This window comes from Acomys russatus, chromosome 11 (genome assembly GCF_903995435.1).
Source record: "Acomys russatus chromosome 11, mAcoRus1.1, whole genome shotgun sequence".
Taxonomy (NCBI): Eukaryota; Metazoa; Chordata; class Mammalia; order Rodentia; family Muridae; genus Acomys; species Acomys russatus.
In genome coordinates, this window is record NC_067147.1 from 35,240,843 (window position 1) to 35,260,737 (window position 19,895).

General features: G+C 39.2%; 1 pseudogene; it reads right to left on the reverse strand.

Moving 5' to 3' along the window:
- Positions 1-16,748: 16,748 nt before the first annotated feature.
- Positions 16,749-17,681, reverse strand: LOC127195033 (ADP/ATP translocase 2-like; annotated as a pseudogene).
- Positions 17,682-19,895: the final 2,214 nt, after the last annotated feature.

Sequence of the window (19,895 nt, forward strand, 5' to 3'; positions counted from 1 at the left end):
AGGAAAGAGTGGAAAAAGAGGAGGGACGGGGGATGCAATTGAGATGTAAGGTGAGAAAACTAATTAATCGTGAAAACACATTTTAAATCTCACTGAAAACACTGGGCATGTGATGGATAGGGCGAAAAGAAGGAGGAGCAAAATGACACACACAAGAGATGAGGCTGCTGTGGGAAGTTAAAAGAGGACTCGGTGAATGCTATCATTATTAACAGCAAACTACTCTGTCAGGTAGTGCTCTGAGTTCTTATGGTTGCTTCCTGCCTTAAATTGTACAATATGATTGCTCACAAAATGGCAGCTGAAGGCCTTGCCAAATGGAAACAGGTGAAAACTAGGCCATCTGCTATGTGGATCATTGGCTTTCTTCGCAGGTGCCTTTCCCAGATCTCTCTCTATGCATAGCCATGTTGAGCTGTTTCCTTCCTCCCAGTACTGGCCTGTGATGCTTCATGTTTGAGGCCCCATTCCTCAGAATGAACATTATAGTGAATGACAGTGTATGAAGTTCTTTGCATATCAAGAAATCCAAACATTCTCTCAGGTAAATCCTGCAGCAAAGCACCATGGCAATCCACTTATTGTTAACAGAATGGAGTCAAAGCTATTATTCTTTTAAAAATTATCTTTTTTTTTTTACACATTATTTTTTTTATTAATTTATTCTTGTTACATCTCAATGTTTATCCCATCCCTTGTATCCTCCCATTCCCCCCCCCCCATTTTCCCATTATTCCCCTCCCCTATGACTGTTCCTGAGGGGGATTACGTCCCCCTATATATTCTCATAGGGTATCAAGTCCCTTCTTGGCTACTTGCTGTCCTTCCTCTGAGTGCCAACAATTATCTTAATCCCAGGCTCATGGCTTTTGAAATTTAAGGGCCATTTTCCCCAAAATTTGAAAGCCCAAACTATAAATTTATGTTTTCTTTTCTGATTGTCATACTGCTCACTGGGACCTGCTGGGACACAGACTAGTTGTTTGCTCCCACCTCTGACGTTTTTGAAATGTTCAAACATCAAAGGGTAATATGATACTTGGAGCATTTCTGATCACAAGGGATTTGTTTGTTTGAAGTCCACTATTGAGACAGTTTTAATACAGGAATAATTAATGCTTTCACAGGGATATGTATTCCATGTGGCTTCTGGCTGTGAATTTTGATTAGAAACCAAAAGAAGATGATTTCATTAGCAGCTCACCAGAGAGGCTGGTGTTCAGTCGCTACAAAATCAAATAAGGAACTTTGTGGCTGAATGTGAGTGCCCCAGTTTATGGTTTGGTTTGTATCCACTTGCAATTGTTTAGGAGCATGACTGATGAGGTCATGGAGGTTAGAAGCTTATGTCATAAAAGCTTACGTCATCAGATTCTCCTCTTGCCACTGCCTCTAACCCTGGAATTGCTCATCACTCCTCCCTTGATTTATAATCACATAATTTTTCCTACACTTAGCTCTAAAATTAACCAATTGTAGCTTGTTCTTCTTTTATTTCCTTGAGCAGGTCAGAGGAGGGTCCTAATGAAGGCACAGAAGACTGAATTCTTGATCCTTTTCCAAATTTCCCAAGATCTAATAGACATTATCTTTTCTTTTAGTTTTTCCATGCAGAAATTATTCAAATCATTACTCCAGCAGTACATGTCAAGAATCCTCAAGAAATGAAATTAGTGTATATATATATATTAATATATATATAATATATATATTAATGTGGGTCCAAGCCACAAAATATCTGCTCTGTAACATGGCATGAAATGCCACAGCTGTCATGAACCTGTCTTCAGAGAAAGATAACTTCAAGGATGAGCTGTGGGCTTCAGGTTCTTTGCCATAGGTGTTTTCTTCATGTGAAGTGTGTTCTTTGTTTAATCTGACTTAAACACATATGAGCGGCAGGTTTGTTGTATTGGAATAGTGTTTCAGGTGCTGCTTTCTGCAGTGTTCTGATCTATGACAACCTGACAACCACATTCTGAGTTCTTTTTCGTCAAAGGACCTTAGCAGTCAAAACAGGTGCCAGAGACAACAATGTTTGATTTTTTTTGTAGTAATGTACATCTTTAAAGTTTTGGGAAAAATAAACTGTAGGTTCAGAAAGCCAGAACACTTGATTTGTTCAATCATGGTGGTAAGTCAGCTGTTCTTCATTGTTCCCAGTTGGTGCAAAGTGTGAGAAGAGCCTGTCTGCTCAGATTTAGGAACAGCTCCAGCTAATCTAATAAATGAAATATTACTGTCAGGTTTGAGTGGGAAAGCAAACACTGGAAGAGACAGATAGAATTTAATCATGCAGAAAGCTATACTTTCCAATTACCTAATAGCAGTACCACTAGCTGGTCCATGATAGGGTTTGTTTGTTCCTTGCCCTTTGTGTACCAAATACAATACTTAGTACTTCACCTGTGTTTCATCATCCAGCAAACGTCAAGGTTTCCTTCCTATGTCTTGTTTTATAACCACGTCTTTTCCTCCTTCCTCTTTCCTCTGTTCCCTCCTTCTCTAGTCCCTCCTTTCCCATTTCCTTCCTTCCTTCCTTCTTCCTCCCTCCATCTCCTCTCATCTTTCTTTCCTGCTTCCTCTCTTACTTTCTGGCAATAGTATAAGCGAACAGTTTACTATAATTTCCTATTAGATAAAACAACTTCTCTAATGGGAACGAGTGGCTTCCTCCATTCTAAACAATGAACATGGTACATCTCTCCACATGTTTAGGTATTTAATATCTACTAGCAACAATCCCCATTAGAACTCAGGAATAGTCTTCATAGAAAATTCCCTCATCTTAGTTAACTCAATAAATTGTTAATGATTTTGCACTTCTGTCTTACTTTAAGTGAATTATTATTCTAATTTCAGTTCTTAATTGTATTCAACAGACACAATTGATTTTTATCTTGTTTCAACTGGTCTTACTAAATTCATCAGTAACTTTTTGCATACACTCTTGAGGATTTTAAAAGTGTGTGCCAAATGGAGCTGGTTGTATTTCTTATCCTCAGATTTTAATATATTCTATTGTCTTATGTCATTTTAATGTTTAACAACTAGAGCTCCCCAAAAGACGTTGTTAGTTACTCATTTTGGGGAGCTTTAGCAACTTGACAATTGCTGTATCGCAGTGAAACCTGCTTAACACGACACAAGAAGTAGAGTAGCCTTCAACGGCATGGCATTACCCAGACCAAGGCATATTGCTAAGAAGCCCGACTCACTGTAGTGTCTTCAATAGTTACTTCTCTGTTCACATGATGCTGGGAGAAAAGCAAGAACATATATTGGTTCCATTCATCAGAGAAAAACTGTTCAAGCTGTAATATTGTAGCATTAAGTCCATTCTGGTGTAGGTATTTTAACACACCCTTTCTTAACTTTAAAAAGCTTTTTATTCTAGTTTGAGATTTAAAAAATTTTAGTATAAATTAGTCATGCAAGTTAATGGATTTCATTGAAATATTTTCATATGTACACATAAACATTTTTATTAAGTTCACTCTGCTTAACTTTTCTTCTCCTCACCTTCCTCTTCTGTAATGTTCTTCTTTTGTTTCTTTTTATCCCTTTAGGCTTCATGAGAGAAGACACAATATTTGTCTTTTTGAGTTTGGTTTATTTCACTTAATGGTTTTCAGTTAATTCTTTTTTCTATAAATGATACAATTGCATTATTTTTAAAAATATATTTTATTAGTTTATTCATATTACATCTCAATTGTTATCCCATCCCTTGTATCCTCCCATTCCTCCCTCCCTCCCATTTTCCCCCACTCCCCTCCCCTATGACTATGACTGAGGGGGACTTCCTCCCCCTGTATATGCTCATAGGGGGTCAAGTCTCTTCTTGGTAGCCTGCTATCTTTCCTCTGAGTGCCACCAGGCCTCTGCATCTAGGGGACGTGGTCAAATATGGTGCACCAGAGTTGGTGTGAAAGTCAGACCCCACTCTCCACTCAGCTGTGAAGAATGTCCTGTCTATTGGCTAGATCTGGGTAGGGGTTCAAAGTTTTCTGCATGTATTGTCCTTGGCTGGTACCATAATTTGAGCAGGACCCGTGGACTTAGATCCACGCATCATAATGTTCTTCTTGTAGGTTTCTAGGACCCTCTGGATCCTTCTATTTCCCCATTCTCCCATGCTTCTCTCACCTAGAGTCCCAATAGGATGTCCTCCCCTCTGTCCCACTTTCCTGGTAAGTGAAGACTTTCATGAGACATATCCTTTGGGCTAGTGTCCAAATATAAGTGAGTATATACCATTTGAGTCTTTCTGCTTCTGGATTAACTCACTCATTATGATCATTTCTAGCTCAATCCATTTGTCCACAAATTTCGGGAATTCCTTGTTTTTAATAGCTGAGTAGTATTTCATAGTGTAAATGTACCACAGTTTCTTTATCCATTCTTCTACTGAGGGACACTTAGGCTGTTTCCATGTTCTGGCTATTATGAATAAGGCTGCTATGAACATGGTTGAGCAAATTTTCTTGTGTGCTGGAGCATCTTCTGGGTATATTCCAAGGAGTGGAATAGCTGGGTCTTGAGGAAGCCCTATTCCCATTTTTCTGAGATAGCACCAGATAGATTTCCAAAGTGGCTGTACTAGTTTGCATTCTCACGAGCAATGAAGGAGTGTTCCTCTCTCCCCACATCCTTGCCAGCATGTGGTGTCGCTTGAATTTTTTATCTTAGCCGTTCTAATGGGTGTAAGATGGAATCTCAGAGTTGTTTTGATTTGCATTTCCCTGATGACTAAGGAGGTTGAGCATTTCTTTAAGTGTTTCTCAGCCATTTGATATTCCTCTGTTGAGAATTGTCTGTTTAGTTCCAAGCCCCATTTCTCAATTGGGTTATTTGGTTTGGTGGTGTTTAATTTCTTGAGTTCTTTATATATTTTGGATATTAGACCTTTGTCAGATGTAGGGTTGATGAAGATCTTTTCCCAGTCTGTAGGCTGTTGATTTGTTCTGTTGACAGTGTCTCCTGCATTGTTTATGGCTAAATAATGTCCTATTACTCATGTATATACGCACATATATACATGTATAATATATACATTTTATATGTACACATATGTGTATGTGAGCAAACTGACATAACAACAGGTGTGCACATATCTTGAAAGCATGACAACCTATATTTCCTCATTTTATGTCCAGAAGTAATCATATGATTGTATCATAATTTTCTCTCTTTTCTCCCAAGCCTCCTTCTTTTCTCTTTCTCCTTTCCCTCCCTCGCCATTTCATCCTCTTCGTTATTAACTCCCTCCCTCTCTCTGAGTAGTAAAAGTGAAATTTTACTGAAGGAAAAAATAAACTAGAAAGTCAGACAAAAGAGTAGGTTACTCAAAGATGAATTGTATGGTGTTTCTATTTTAATTTTTAATTAGTTCTTTGCAGCTTTCAGGTTTTTGTTTTGATCTATTCACCCTATCTTCTAACTGTTCCCAGATCCACCCTCAAATACTCTTAGATGCATGGTATTCCATTGGAATTTGGTCAACTTAACAGTGGGTACACTCTGAGAGAAAACTGTGTTTTCCTCTCCTAGCAGGTAACATTCAACAGTTGATCTATGCCTGAGGCGATAGTTTATCTAATTCCTCTCTTCATTCTGGGGTTTGATGTGGCTTGGGTTTATACAGGGTTTTGTGATATAATCTGAGTGTCACATGTGCAACTGTCATGCTGTGTTCACAAGAATTTTTGGAAAAGCCTTAGTGTTATTTAGAGCAGTAGGCAGTAGGTGAGTCTCATTTTTGCACTTTGAGGAATCCCCTTACTGTTTTCCAAAGTGGCCACAACTAATTTACATTTCCAACAACAATGAATGAGGGTTCCTTTTATTCCATTGTTTCCTCACATACATTAGTTTGTACACACACACACACGCGCACGCACACACACACACACACACACACACATGTTTTGTTTTTCAAGACAGGGTTTTTTTGCACAGCCTGACTGTCCTGGAACTCACTATGTAGCTAGGCTAGACTTGAACTCAGAGATCTGCCTGATTCTGTCTCCCAACTGCTGGATTTAAAGGTATGTGCTAACACCTCCTAGTCAAAAATTCTCTCTAATTTTGGCAATTTTCTTTTTACTATGTTGTTTCCTTTACAGAAAATTTTCAGTTTGATGTAATCCTATGTGTGTGTTTTTGCTGTTTACTGAGCTATGGAGTCTTGGTCACAAAGTCATTGTCATTGCTATAATTTTTTTGTAGGGCATTGCTGGACAAAAGTAGAGTCCTGCTTCCTCCAGATTAGCCAGTTTAAACAAGGTTAGACAAGGAGGTGACTCCCTTTTGCTCTCAGCACACCTCTAGATACCATTTGGTGACGTGTGTCATAGACCTGGTTCTTCTTTTATAAAAAAAAAAAAAAAATTCAGAGCCACCTCTGGAATACCAAAGGGCTGTTGCAGAGATAGGCTCTCAAGATACTTACTACAAACAGAAGCCATATCCTGGGATCTCACCTCCTCTTAAAACCCCCAGGTTCTTAAGAGGGGTCACTTTTTTTCGTTGCCTTTCCTGGTCATCCTTTTCTGGCTGCTCTTCTGCTCCTTTCCTTTTGAAGTTTCCTGTCCTTTCCCTCCTGCCCTGCAATTTGTTCCCTTTTATTCTTTTGGCTTTTGAGTCTCTGGCTACACAGAATGCTCAAGACTTAGAGTGCACATTAAAGTTTAGCTCCTTGCTTTTTGGCTGCCTTATTTCAGCTAGTGGTTCTGGCTATTTTGTCCTTCCCAAGCCATGGTTTCCCTTCCCACTTGAGAGTGGCTGCTGCACTTTGTTACAGTTTCATGGCTTAAGACACGCTGACCCTCATCCCTGTTCACAGCTCCACCTCCAGCGAGCTTCCCTGGGACCCTGGAGGAAGAAGAAGAATGACAAACTTTTATGAATTATTATGCTTAGTTTTGACATTTTTGTACTTACATACTTAATATGATGACTTCCAGTTAATTAATAGTTATATAAATGGAACAATTGATTTATTCTTTATGGCTGCCATACTCAGAAAGAAGCAGGATTCATTGACACATTAAAAACAAGTACTGGCGGTTGGACAGATGGCTTAGAGGTTAAGATCACTGTCTACTGTTCTTCCAAAGTCCTGAGTTCAATTCCCAGCAACCACATAGTGTCTCACAGCCATCTATAATGAGATCTGGTGGCCTCTTCTAGCATGCAGGCTCACTCGTAGGCAGAATACTGTGTACATAATAAAGAAATAAATCTTAGAAACACCAAGTACTGTTCCCATATACAATTAAGAAACACACTGAGAAAGAATAACATTCATTTTTGCCCCAAAAGTTGACATATTCTAATCAAGCAAGTGAAAGACCTTTATAATGATAATTTAAAAAAACCTTTAAGACCTTGAAGAAAGAAATTAAAAGGAATACTAGAAGACAGAAAGTCCTGCTCCATGCTTGTGAATTGGCAGGATTAATACTATGAAAATGCCTATTCTACCAAAAGCTATCTACAGATTTAGTGCAGTTCTGTGAAAATTCTAGTGCAATTCTTTATGGAAAACAAAACAACCCCCCCAAACAAACAAACAAAGCACTTAAATTGCATATGGAGACATGGCCCAGGATAGCAAGCAAACAAACAAACAAAAACCCTGAACAGAAAGAAAATTTATATCTTCATGATATGATGATATTGCTGATGGTATCACCTCCTCAGGTTCCAAGCGACGCTACAGGAGGATTGTAATAAAAACATTGCAATTCTTGTACAAAAGCAGACACACTGATCAATCCTGCAGCCACCTGATCTTTTGACAAAGAGATCAACAATGTACACTGGAGAAAAGACAGCATCTTCAATAAGTAGTGCTGGGCAACGGGTTAGCCACATGTAGAAGAGCAAAATGTCAGAGGCAGGAATGAGATATCAGAAGAACTAAAATTGGATTTTAGTATTACCATGGCAAAGGTTAAGAAATAGGCCCATGGGAGATATCAGGCTAGCTTCAGGAAAGAACCAGGAAGGAGTCTTGTTGCATTCCTTTCCATCCACAGGAGATAAGGTTGCTAAGAACCTTATCTCTCTAGAGAAAGAACAAAGAAACTAGAGCCATTTGTGATTTTGGTGCTCTCTCACAACCAATCATTTTAAAGCACAATATCCCTTTTAAATCTCAACCAATAGGCACTTGCCAGATTGGAACTCCCCTGCTTTGGGGTATTGGGAGGGATAGGAACCTTTAAAATTTCCCTCAGCTCAGAGTTTGATGCTCTTTCTGGATACCACTGTCTTGGTGACCATCAGAGCATGGCAAAGGGTAGAGTCCACATGGTGACTATTAGATTTGAGGACAGAGAATTTCCCCTAAACAGCGCTCTTGTGGAATTCTGTCATTTGCAACAGTTACTGTATTCCAGTCTCAGGTAATCACATTTATCCTCCCAAGAAGGTTATATCAAACACATCAGTATAGATAATTTTAAAAATACATATTTAGAGACAGTTTAATAAATATTGATGATGCCAGGCCATTTGACTGATGCAGAAGTCAGCCATGGGACCCACCCCCATACCCACCTACTATTTCTTTTACTGTTGTATTTGATTTAGCTAAGACATAAAATTATAAATATTTTATTTCAGTTCTGAAAAAGTTTTATCCACTGCCTTGCACGGAATTGTTTGCCTTGTTGTGACCTCAGATAGAAAGGAAAGTTTGCACTGACCAAGAAGTGATATGAGGAAACATTTGATGATTACTTTCTCATGGACAAGGTATAATCATTGCATCAGATGATTTGAAGCAGACACATTGAAAATGTAGTAGTTTATTATTTATAAACACAAACATTAGCATACTTCTGGCTTTGTTATAAAAGTGCACATTTTATGCAAGCTTAATTATGATGAATAGAAAACATTTTGCTCATGATACTTAAACCTGAGTTCAAATAGTAATAATCTGAGAGGATGCCAAAAAGTGCCTTCCTCCTCCACAAGCATAATGCTCACTTGCCTCTAGCATGGGATTCCTATTTAATTATCTGCTCTCTTTTAACATCGTGCATTTATTCTATCTATCATAAGAGCAATTGGTATTGAGAATGACAGCTCTGGAAGCAAATTCACATAGCCCTTTTTTCCACCCTGACAATCAGCATTTATTTGAAATAACCATTACCCCTAGGCACCACAATTTGAAGAATCTAACCAATTTTAAAGCAGGAGTATTTCCTTATCTGAGATTAAAGAGCAAAGGTAGCTTGATGTAGTACAACTTAAAAAAGAAAAAAAGATACAAAAAATTCAGGCATGCATTTACTGCCTGCTCTGACATTCATTCTCTCAGGATTTTATATTTTATTTTATTTTATTTTTGTATTTTTCAAGGTCTCACTATGTATCCCGAGTTGATGTGGACATTGCAGGCCAGGCTGGCCTTGGACATATGGCAGTCCTCCTTCTTCCTCCTCCCAGGAGCTGTCAGTACAGACATGTGGCGCCACTCCAACCATTCTTTCAGCTCATTAACTTGAAAAAGAACAGATAAGTCCCGAATCTTAGTGCCTGAATTTTCTGCCTTAGACGATTAAAGTAGGTGGCAAAGTCAGTGCTGTTTAATTTCTGATTCACTGTTTGACTGCCACCTTCCTGGTGTTCCATGCTACAGGTATGAGAATATTGCTCCAGCAGAGACTTTATAATTTAGTCAGAAACATAAACACATCTCTATGATCATTCACTCTCTCTTTTCATTTATTATGAGTTTGATTTTCTGGGCTCTATCCTAACTGTGCATCCTGGGTGGAGACAGCAGGCCAGCATTACATTAGCAAACGAAAATATGAGGACTCGTGCCTCCCAACATTTAAAAGAAAATAATGGGTCTCCCCTGTGCTCATCCACACACACTAAGTGAAACACTGGTGTGTCTTGTTTTCTAAGACTGCATTTCCTTGCCAACTAATCTAACAGTACCTTCAGAAAAGGTAAGATTTTTTTTTGTTTAGTTAGTGTTTATAGATTTGAAAGAGTTAAAGTTTTTCAAATCACCAGATTCCCCAGTATCTAACTTTAAAAAATGGTAATTTTTGTCTTCAGTTGCTAATCTCAACCTCAGTGCTTTATTGCCCTCCCTGCAGTCCCCTCCTCCACTGTGTTGGCCTCTCTATTGTGTCTGTATTGATAAGCAGGCTGTCTTATCCTACTGACTCCTTCCTCTCAGGTCTCCACTGCATTAGGCTGTATCACAGATGGGAATATTCAAATCATTAGAGCCAGCTACTCTACAATTGACCCCATCAATCTTATGTGTACATTAGAGACACCATAACAATTTCTGTCTCAAAAGAGCTCATCTTTAGAGTTCTGTTATTCTGTGTGCACCCAGGCGAGTCGTTTCTGAACTAGTCAGGCAGAACTGAGGAATGCGTAACTATCAAATGAATGCCAAAGCTGTCCACAGTTCACCAAGATCTGGAAGAAGATGAGATTTTTAACCTGCTGAGACACACACACACACACACACACACACGCACGCACGCACGCATGCGCACACACACACACACACGCACGCACACACACGCACACAGGCACGCACACACACGCACACACACACGCACGCACGCACACACGCACGCACGCACACGCACGCACACACATGCACGCACGCACACACACACACGCACGCATGCACGCACAGAGAGAGAGAGGCAGACAGACAGAGACACAGAGAGAGAAAGAAAGAGAAAGAGACAGAGAGAAACAGAAAGAGACAGAGAGAAACAGAGACACAGAGAGATATTAGCACATTAAGTTTGGAATTTAGAGTTTCCTTTTCAAAAATGACAGTGTGCTTCACCAGGAGCCCATTACTTCCAACTTTAATCACCTCAAGGCAATTGAATCAATTTTGTGTTTTCTATTTTAGTGCTCCCATTAGACGGCAGCATCTGGAGAATTTTAACCATTTCAGTCCCATGAAATACACAGTAGTAGTTTGAGGCCTCTCAGTGGCTTTTTTCTCTACTGTCTTCCTGAGTGTGGTGTTCTGGCTTATTGTCTGATGGTGTTCTACAAAGAGATACTCACTAGAGGCTTTCTGTTCTCTAATGGATATGGGGCAGATTCTGGAAGAAGGACACAGCAAGCTGAAGGGCTTATTGTGTACAGTGTAGACTGGACTTTTTCCTATCATCAGTCTTGGCGGCATTACTTTAACAGACTTTTCCAACCCTCTGCCTTTGTTTTCTCAAAATGCTTTTAAAAGTAGAGCCTGACATTCAGCTAGAGCTTGGTGGGAAAAAATGCCTAACTATAGTCTTTAGAAGCCAAGTCCGTCACTGGAATGCCCCTTGTGAATTTCACTGACACCCAGTTGGGGGTTGGATGAACACAGCACTATCATATTGAAAATCTTGTGGGAGACACAAGAAAGTTCTATGAGTACATAGCTTAGACCTTCACATCAAGGCTCTGTTACACTGGCACATCTCTCTGAGCTTAGTGTTCCCATAGACAGAACAACCAGGAAAGCCAATATTGAAAATCCCATGTTTAGTTCAAGAATGAATATACTGGTTTGAGAACAGAAAAAGAAATGGTGGCCGTGTAATATCCCAACTGTAGTATTACTAATCTCATTTGTTACTATTATGAAATGACTTAATCAAGATAATTTTATAGTGAAACGATGTTTACCTCACTAACAGTTGAGGATATGCAAGGGCATGTTAATGGCATAAGTTTGGCTTTGATAAGGAGCTACTGGTGGATGCAAGGTTGTATATGTAGGTACAGGGGAAGATCAATTGAAAGACTGGGTAGCCCCGGAGCTTGCAGAAGTTAGTCTTATATCTATCAAAACTCAATCTGGGGGGAGCTTGGAGTTGTCAGAATAGAATTCCTAATTCTCTCAATGAACCTCAGTGATATAAGATGTCCTGAGAGGACTCATGTACTAAAAGGTTCTAAGATCTTAGCACCTCCTAATAGACATTAAATTTCAACACATGAACCTTTGGGACATATTCAAACTATAACTAATAAATGTTAGATCCAGGATAAAGAAGAAGTCAAAGAGTAAATCTGGACATTATCTGTCTGAGAGGGTTGTGGCTGAAGGAAGAGCCAGGGACTCGTGGGAAATGTACACGAATCAGAGAATGAGAAAGAGGAAAATGAAAAGGATGGAGCTGAAAAAATCTGCAGGAGAGTAAAGGGGATGAAGGTTTGGGGTGGTCACAAAATATACACATAATTCTGTCTCATGTTGATGTCTGCACAGAGCATCTGCCTCTATGGGCACCCCACTAATCCAACTACTATACAGATGTATGACTTGTCCAAAGGACACAAGCCAAGTTCTATGTTAGGACACTTTGTTGTGTAGTTAAAGTGAGGTGCTCCATGGAGCTCAGTTGATGATGTGGAGACAGTTGAGAAGTTGCCTCCATCAGAGTGGCCTGTAGGCCAGTCTGTGGTGCAATGACTTGACTTATGATTTATGAATTGATGAGAAAGTATGATGAAAGGCCAAGGAGAACAAATGTGCATGATGTTTATCTGTGACCTCTGCTTCAGTTCCCTCATCCATGCTCCTGGCATGGGCTTGTGGCTTCTATCAGTAATTAACTGTGAATAGGAGTATAAGATGCCCCCTACCCCAAGCTACTATTTTGCCATAGTTGTTTATCACAGCAGACTAGAATATACATACATACATACATACATACATATACGCACATACATATATATTCTACTTGATCCAGTAAATACTTAGAGTAGTTGTATTTAAGCCTTTGCAACAGCTACATAATATGATTTATCTTTGATTTGGTATTGAAAATATATTGCGTGAAATAACACTGGCTCAGAAAGACAAGCACTGAATGTTCTCCCTCATTGAAGTTTTACAGCAGTGTGTTTAATGTTGAGTGATGGCAAGGTCCAGAAAGATAGAAAGGAGCTTCTGGAGGGAGAAAGGGGAAACGAAGGCTTAAGGAGATGGGTGTGGTAGTTTACGAGTACTGTGCCTGTGTCATCGTGTCCAGAGAGAGCTGTTTCTGTTGTACATCTCTCTATTCTCTGACTCTTACATTCTCCCTGTTTCCCCTCTCCCCATGTTACCATTAGGTTCTGCTGCAGGTTGTTGCTGGCATTGCCTGCCCTCTACCCAGGCGCAGGGCTTCCCCTCTCCTAGGGACTCTGTATAAAGCAGACATTTTGGTTTCACTGCTCCGTTTTGCCATCCTTGTCCTGCTTGCCCTTTCCCCACCTCCCTGCCCTCTCTCCTTCCCTTTCCCCCACCCCCAGCATGCTGTCCCTTCCCCTCCCCTTCCTGTGCTACTACCAATAAACCTGCATTTATATATTATAGTTTCGTCACCATTGTCTCATTATGATTATTTATTCAATCAGTTTCCTGGGCCTTGAAGGGGGTGATATAGATGGCCATAGAGATGGCCATTGATGGCCAAGTGTTCCACAATCACTTATTCTTCATACATTGAGCTGTTATGGGTTTATGTTAGCTACTTTCCTTTGCAGTAAGATGCTTCTTTGATGAAGACTTAGGACAGAACTCATCTATGAGAGAGTCGGGGATAATAGTAAGTGGTGGGAAAGTCTAAGATAGGAAAAATCAGAAGTCTAAAAAATAAAAAGGGATGAAGAAAGGGGTATCCCAAACTAACAATGTACAAAAATGCTTTATGAAAGCCTACTGGCTTGTAAGCTTATGAAAAACACAATATAGAAATAAATGAGAGTTTGGATGGACATATATTTCACAAGTGGGTAATGCTCATATCAGAGACATGGATTATTAAATGAAAACCCCAGTGCCATGTGTGGGATAGTTTCCTATAAATTATTGATCAGAGAGGCCCTAGAGGCCTCCAAAATAATAAAACTTATTGGTATTTTTTTCAAGTTTCACACCAGAACTTGATTATGAGACCATATTTCTAAAGACATGATGTATTTTGCCCACAGGACATAGATAAATGCAGCTGGAGCTGAGCTGGGAGTCTCTCCCTAATGGATAGTTTCTAAAGGGCCAGAAAATGTTATGTAGGCCCTTAGAGCAGAGCCAGAAAATGAGGAGATTTGTAGCAAAAATATATCTTCAGGCCATGACATACATGATCATTGCACTCATGAACTCGCCACAGCCATGGTTATCTGTTCAAGACCTGCAAAATGGTTACACGCACTAGGAATAGCATCTGTGGTCCAGTTTGTAAGTGTTGAGAAATTCCAGGCTTAATAGAAGTCCTGTGTGGGATAGTCTGAAATGCTAGACCAATTGGGATCAGAACCTTTCTTCAAAGTTGTCTTGTTCTGATGAGGAAGAACAACTGAAGCACTCGGTACTGGAACAGGATGAAGGATTCAGGGTGTCAATGTCCAACATGCTGAGAGGAATGAATCCTGTCAGGTCTGTTCCTAGCTTTTATAACCATTTCCCCCAATTTTATTTGTGCCCCTACAAAGGTATTATTCATCCCAACTCATCTGAAAGTAACCTTAAGAGAATGACACCCATTTTCTCTAAGGGGGATTGGGTAGGTTTTTGTTTGCTTTCTTGGGCTATAGATGTTTGTTTTCATTGGAAGTTGGTTGCAAGCAATTATTGGTCTTATTCAAAGAGAAAACAAGGTTGGATTTAGGGATGTCTCTCTGTTCCTTTATCTTTCTTTCTTAGGTTTGGAGATAAGAGTTGAAAAAAAACTCTGGTACCTCATATTTGACAATGTCCCCTGAATGGGGAGACCTGGTGGCACTCAGAGGAAGGATAGCAGGCTACCAAGAATAGACTTGATACCCTATGAGCATATACAGGGGGAGGAGGTCCTCCTCAGGAACAGTCATAGGGGAGGGGAGTAAGGGGAAAATGGGAGGGAGGGAAGAATGGGAGGATACAAGGGAGGGGATAACCATTGAGATGTAATATAAATAAATTAATAAAATAAATTTAAAAAAAAGAAAAGAAAGAAGAGGGAAATATAGAAATATATAAGGTGATAGGACAAAAAGTAGATTGCTGAATCTACTCCTCACTTAATGCCTTAATTGTTACTCACAAGGTTATTTTTAATTAACTGCCATAGAATTTTGTATATTGATAGAAAAAAAGCTTAATTTTGATACATTGGTATAGAATTCAAATTTAAGATTATTCTTCACACACATTATATATATTTCTGCTCCAATGTGAAGAATTGTTGCTGGAGTCCCCACCTGCTGGAGTCTGTATCTGGTGAGTTCAGTAACCCAAGACAGAGATGTGGAGTCGGTAAAAAGGAAAACTCTGAATGCTTGTTGAAGTTTGAGCAAGTGGCCCCGAATAGCTCAAGCTCTCTTTATTTATACAAAGTTTTGAAGCATTACACATATACAATATCAGATTAACCTTTAATTATTATCCAAAAATCTCAGCATTAAGTTTCTCTTATTCCCTCCTAGTTAGTGATTGACCTTTGTTCATATCTAAGCAGTATAGTATTACAATCCAAATGATTACACCATAACTAAATACACCTAAGTATTGCAAGCCAAATGATTATATCTAGCCAGGCACAACCAGTTTGGTTTGTGTGAAGGCAGGAGGCAAACATGCAGTTTCAAAGTAAAAACAATTAAAATCCAAGAATAAGCCTCTAACAGTAAAAATAAATTTTACATCTTACTATAATCTGAATCAATATATTCATAATATGTAGTAAGTTATCTTATAAGCCAATTTTATGTAATTATAAAATATGGTCCTACTCTATTACAACTTTTTCATTAAGAAGAAATAATTATCATTTGTCATTATCTAATATGAATTTTTCCTTGTTCAAGGTGGGAATGAATCTATTCAATTTCTTTTAAGATCATGACAAATTTTTACTTACTAGCTTGTCCTGAAATTAAGTTAAGTTAACCTCTTGACCTAAGAATAAACCCTTCACTATTGATCTTTATGGCCTCATCTCAGTAGGTCCTATCTCTTCAGGCCCTATTGTCTCTTGGTTTTGACCTATCTCTGACTCTACTGCATTAGCATACTTAGGTTCTCAGGAGAAGTAATTGACCTTTCCAAGCCCCTCTTCTTCTTCAAATATTTTTATCAACACTTAAAGTCCATCTACTAAAGAATCTTTGTTATAAAAGTCTTGGCTAATCATGTCTTTATTTAGCTTTTAATAAACAAGCGGTGATCATAAGCAGAAATCATGGCTCTAACTCTCAAGGATTGGCATAAGTCATTCTGAGTGTTGTTCCCACTGGATCTTGCCAAGTGGAAGAAGAACTCCAAGGGCCTTGCCTCAAGGAGATAAGCCACAGAAGACAGTTTCTAACAGTAGTTCACCAAAGAAGGCAAACTGTCAGATGATATTTCCCTTTGGAGTCAAACAGCACTTGATGTGCATATCAAAATTCTTCCTTCTCATAAAAAATTAATGAAATTCAAGCTGGGTAGAAAGCATGTTATTCTTGGCTCTTTGACATTTAAAGAACATAGTGTAAATCCAGGAAATACTTTCACTTCCTTTGAACTTTCCTCTTCTGTCACTACCTTCCACATGTATTCTTATCATCATCATCATTTTTGTCTCTTCTGGTTTCTGTGCATTTTAAAGACATTTTTATTTCTTCAAATTATATTGAAAGAAAAAATGTAATTGAGTCCTGTCACTATTGTGATTATGGAAGTGGATTTAATGACATGTCTGTTCCTGGGGATAACACTTAGGACATAATTGTATTTACTTCTTGATCTCATCATACAAGACAAGCATAAAGGCACCACCCCTGACTCTGAGAACATTGGACCATGTGTCCTTCAAAAAAGCCTTGCTTCCTTCATCAAGAAGGATCGTCCTTCAGCAGTCAGGCATGCCTATATGTACCTTTGAATCTTGACAGCATCATCATAAGAGGGCGAACGTGTCAAAAGTATAAGAAGTCAGGCCAGCAACAGCAGTAACAGACTGTGCAGTCATCGAGTGGATGAAGATGGGTGTATTCTTGGGATCCAGAAGCATTCCCTTTTCAGTGTCATAGATACCAATGTAGACAGCTTGGTAGATGATAATGCCCTGTGTTGACACATTAAAGCCTTGGTTCAGGCTCTTAAGTCTATCAGATTTGTAGATCTTAACCTGGCAGTCATTAAGGCCTTTGAATTCCCTTTGAGCTCCAGCTTTGCCCACTTTTGCTGCTAGATAGGTACCGGCAAAATCAAGAAGGTTCACAAAACACAAGTATTTGGCCCATGTGGTACTACCTGATTCCAGATTCCCTGCAAAGTAGCACCAAAACTGGGGCCCCTTGTCCACACAAACTAGAAAGACATATTTGTGTTTATCTTTGAATTCAAAGTTGAGAGCCTGGGTGGGAAAGTATCTGATGACATTGGTCAGGTTACCATGCCAGAAGGACAGGACTCCCTGCCTCTTGGGCATACGAACCATGCAGTCTATGATGCTCTTATATTGCTTATCTGCCTTGATTTGCTTGCTGGCATGCTGCACCCACTCAATGGGTGGCCTTCTTGCACCAGCCAAGAAGTACTTGGCAAAGGGCACACCACATGAGCCATGTTGAAAGAAAAAAGAAGAGGCAGGTGAGTGAGGGACAGGACTGGGTCGACAACAGTCTTGGACTCCGGACTCTGGAACATTTGGATTCTTAATCATGAGAAAATATTCAAGTCTGAAGTTAAAACTCAGTTCCTCTTTGTGGAATTCCTTTCTTTCTCCTAGCAATTAATTTTCACCCGCTCCACATTCTGTCTCCTTTAAACATTGCTCCCCATGTGGAGGTCTCACACACTGTCTGACTTGGGTTTGATAGGCTGGGGTGACACGTCGGTGTCGTTACTTACTGTCTGGTTAACCCTGAGTGGGTTATGAATTTAAGTCATTATTTTATTATATGTTAAATGGACATAATGATGCTGCTTTTTGTAGTTTTGTTATAGAGCTTAAGCATAACTGTTTATTCTCCCCTTTGACATGTGTGCCTGATAAAAATTGTTATTTTTCTAGTGTAATAAGCCAATGACAGTCTCCCTTAGTATCTTTGGATGAAAAAAGAAATAGAAAAGAAAGAACATGACTTCTCCTAGGTATGATGAAGGAGAAAGTTTACTGTAGATATTGGAAGAACATAGCCAGGGACAGAGACATTTGGGAGAGTCCAGAGTGGACATGACCCTGAGCTGTGTAAGGAGAGGTGGGAAGGGAAGGGACAGGGTAGAGTAGGGAACCAGGTGCAACAACCCGGAGGCCCAAAGGAGAAAGGACGAAAAGGATCAATTTGCTTATATAGGGAATGGTAGCAGGGAAGGGGATGGAGAAATTCAGGGTAGGGGACAGGGTATGCCAGCCAACAGGGCCCTGTAACTGGTGTAGACTGATGGATACAGGGAGAACCTGGCTGCCAGGTCTGCTTTGATATGCTAAGTAGGTACCTCAGTCATTTGTCCCAGGTTTTGAAACCTAACATCTTCCTTATGACTTATTTAGGGACAAAGACCAATTCTTACTCAGTTTATCATGGTTGTAAGCCTTCATTGTTTTTGCTAAGTGGACTATTCCACAGACAACTTCATTATCTCACTATTTTTGATATTCTTAGGAGATCCCACCTTTTGGGAACACATGGATAAACAGGTAGGTTACTATGCTAAGTGACATAGGCTAGGCATAGGAAAAAAAAAAAAACAGTTCATGGTCTCAGTTATATGAAATGACAAAAATCTTCAAATACACAGAAAAAGATTTAGGATAGTGCTTACATAGGTTAGAGTGAGGTGGGGACAGGGAGATGTAAGCAGAAGGTGAGTTGTAGTTAGGAGGACTAATACAGGTAATATGACTGTACGCATATGGCAGTGTGCAAGAGAAGAGACTCGAGGTACTTTTTCCATTAATAATATAACTAAGCAGTGCATTGTGATATAATATATTGATTTTCTAGACTGTAATAATCATTTCACTATACATATATATATCCAAGCATCATGTTGTGAATCTTAAATATACAATAAAATATAAAAGTATTATCATTGATGTCATACAATATTATCAAGGTGCTAAATGTAAATTATATACACAGCATACGTGCATCTATATATGTATGAATATATGAATGTATGTGTGTAAATATATAATTATTTAGTAAACACATTTCTGATTTCCCAGCTCTTTACTAAGAACCCCTGCTCATGAAGAACATCTAATATTTTAGAATTATTATGAATATTTAATTATTAAAAGCTGCACTTCCAAACAAGATGGAATACACTTGCAGGAGATGATTTTAAGTAGGAAAAAAGAGAGCAGATTCTGTCAGCAATAGAGAGAATTGGAAATTATACAATTGCCACAATGACTGGAATAGAAATTTTCTTTTGTTTGTGTCTTCCTTTTCTCTCTCTCTCTCTCTTTCTTTCTTTCATTCTTTCTTTCCTTTTCTTTCAAAGCAGTTATGGAAAAAGCACAGGCCATTACCCCAGCATCTGCAATTCCATGCTGGGTGATGCTGGGAAGCCTGTGAGCCAAAGCATGTTAAAGCCAATGATTTGTGGAGTCTGCCTTTCTGCTTGTGTGTCTCTACAGGGGGCATATGCAACCCCCACTGCTAAATCTAAAAGTCAAGGGATTCTGGGAAATGGAGTTCAGCTTTATCCAAGAACCTAAATATCTGCCTTCACCAGGCAATGAGGATCCAAAGATTGTCTACAGGGAAGAAAACAACACAATGGAAAGTCATCCTATTTGAAAAGAATGGACTGCATCGTGGAGCACGTTTCTGAGGGGGTGCTTGAAGGGAACACAGAATACATCTGTCTCCATTCCTTCTGTAAGCTGGATGAGAAAGATAGAGGGGAACTGAGCCTGGACAGC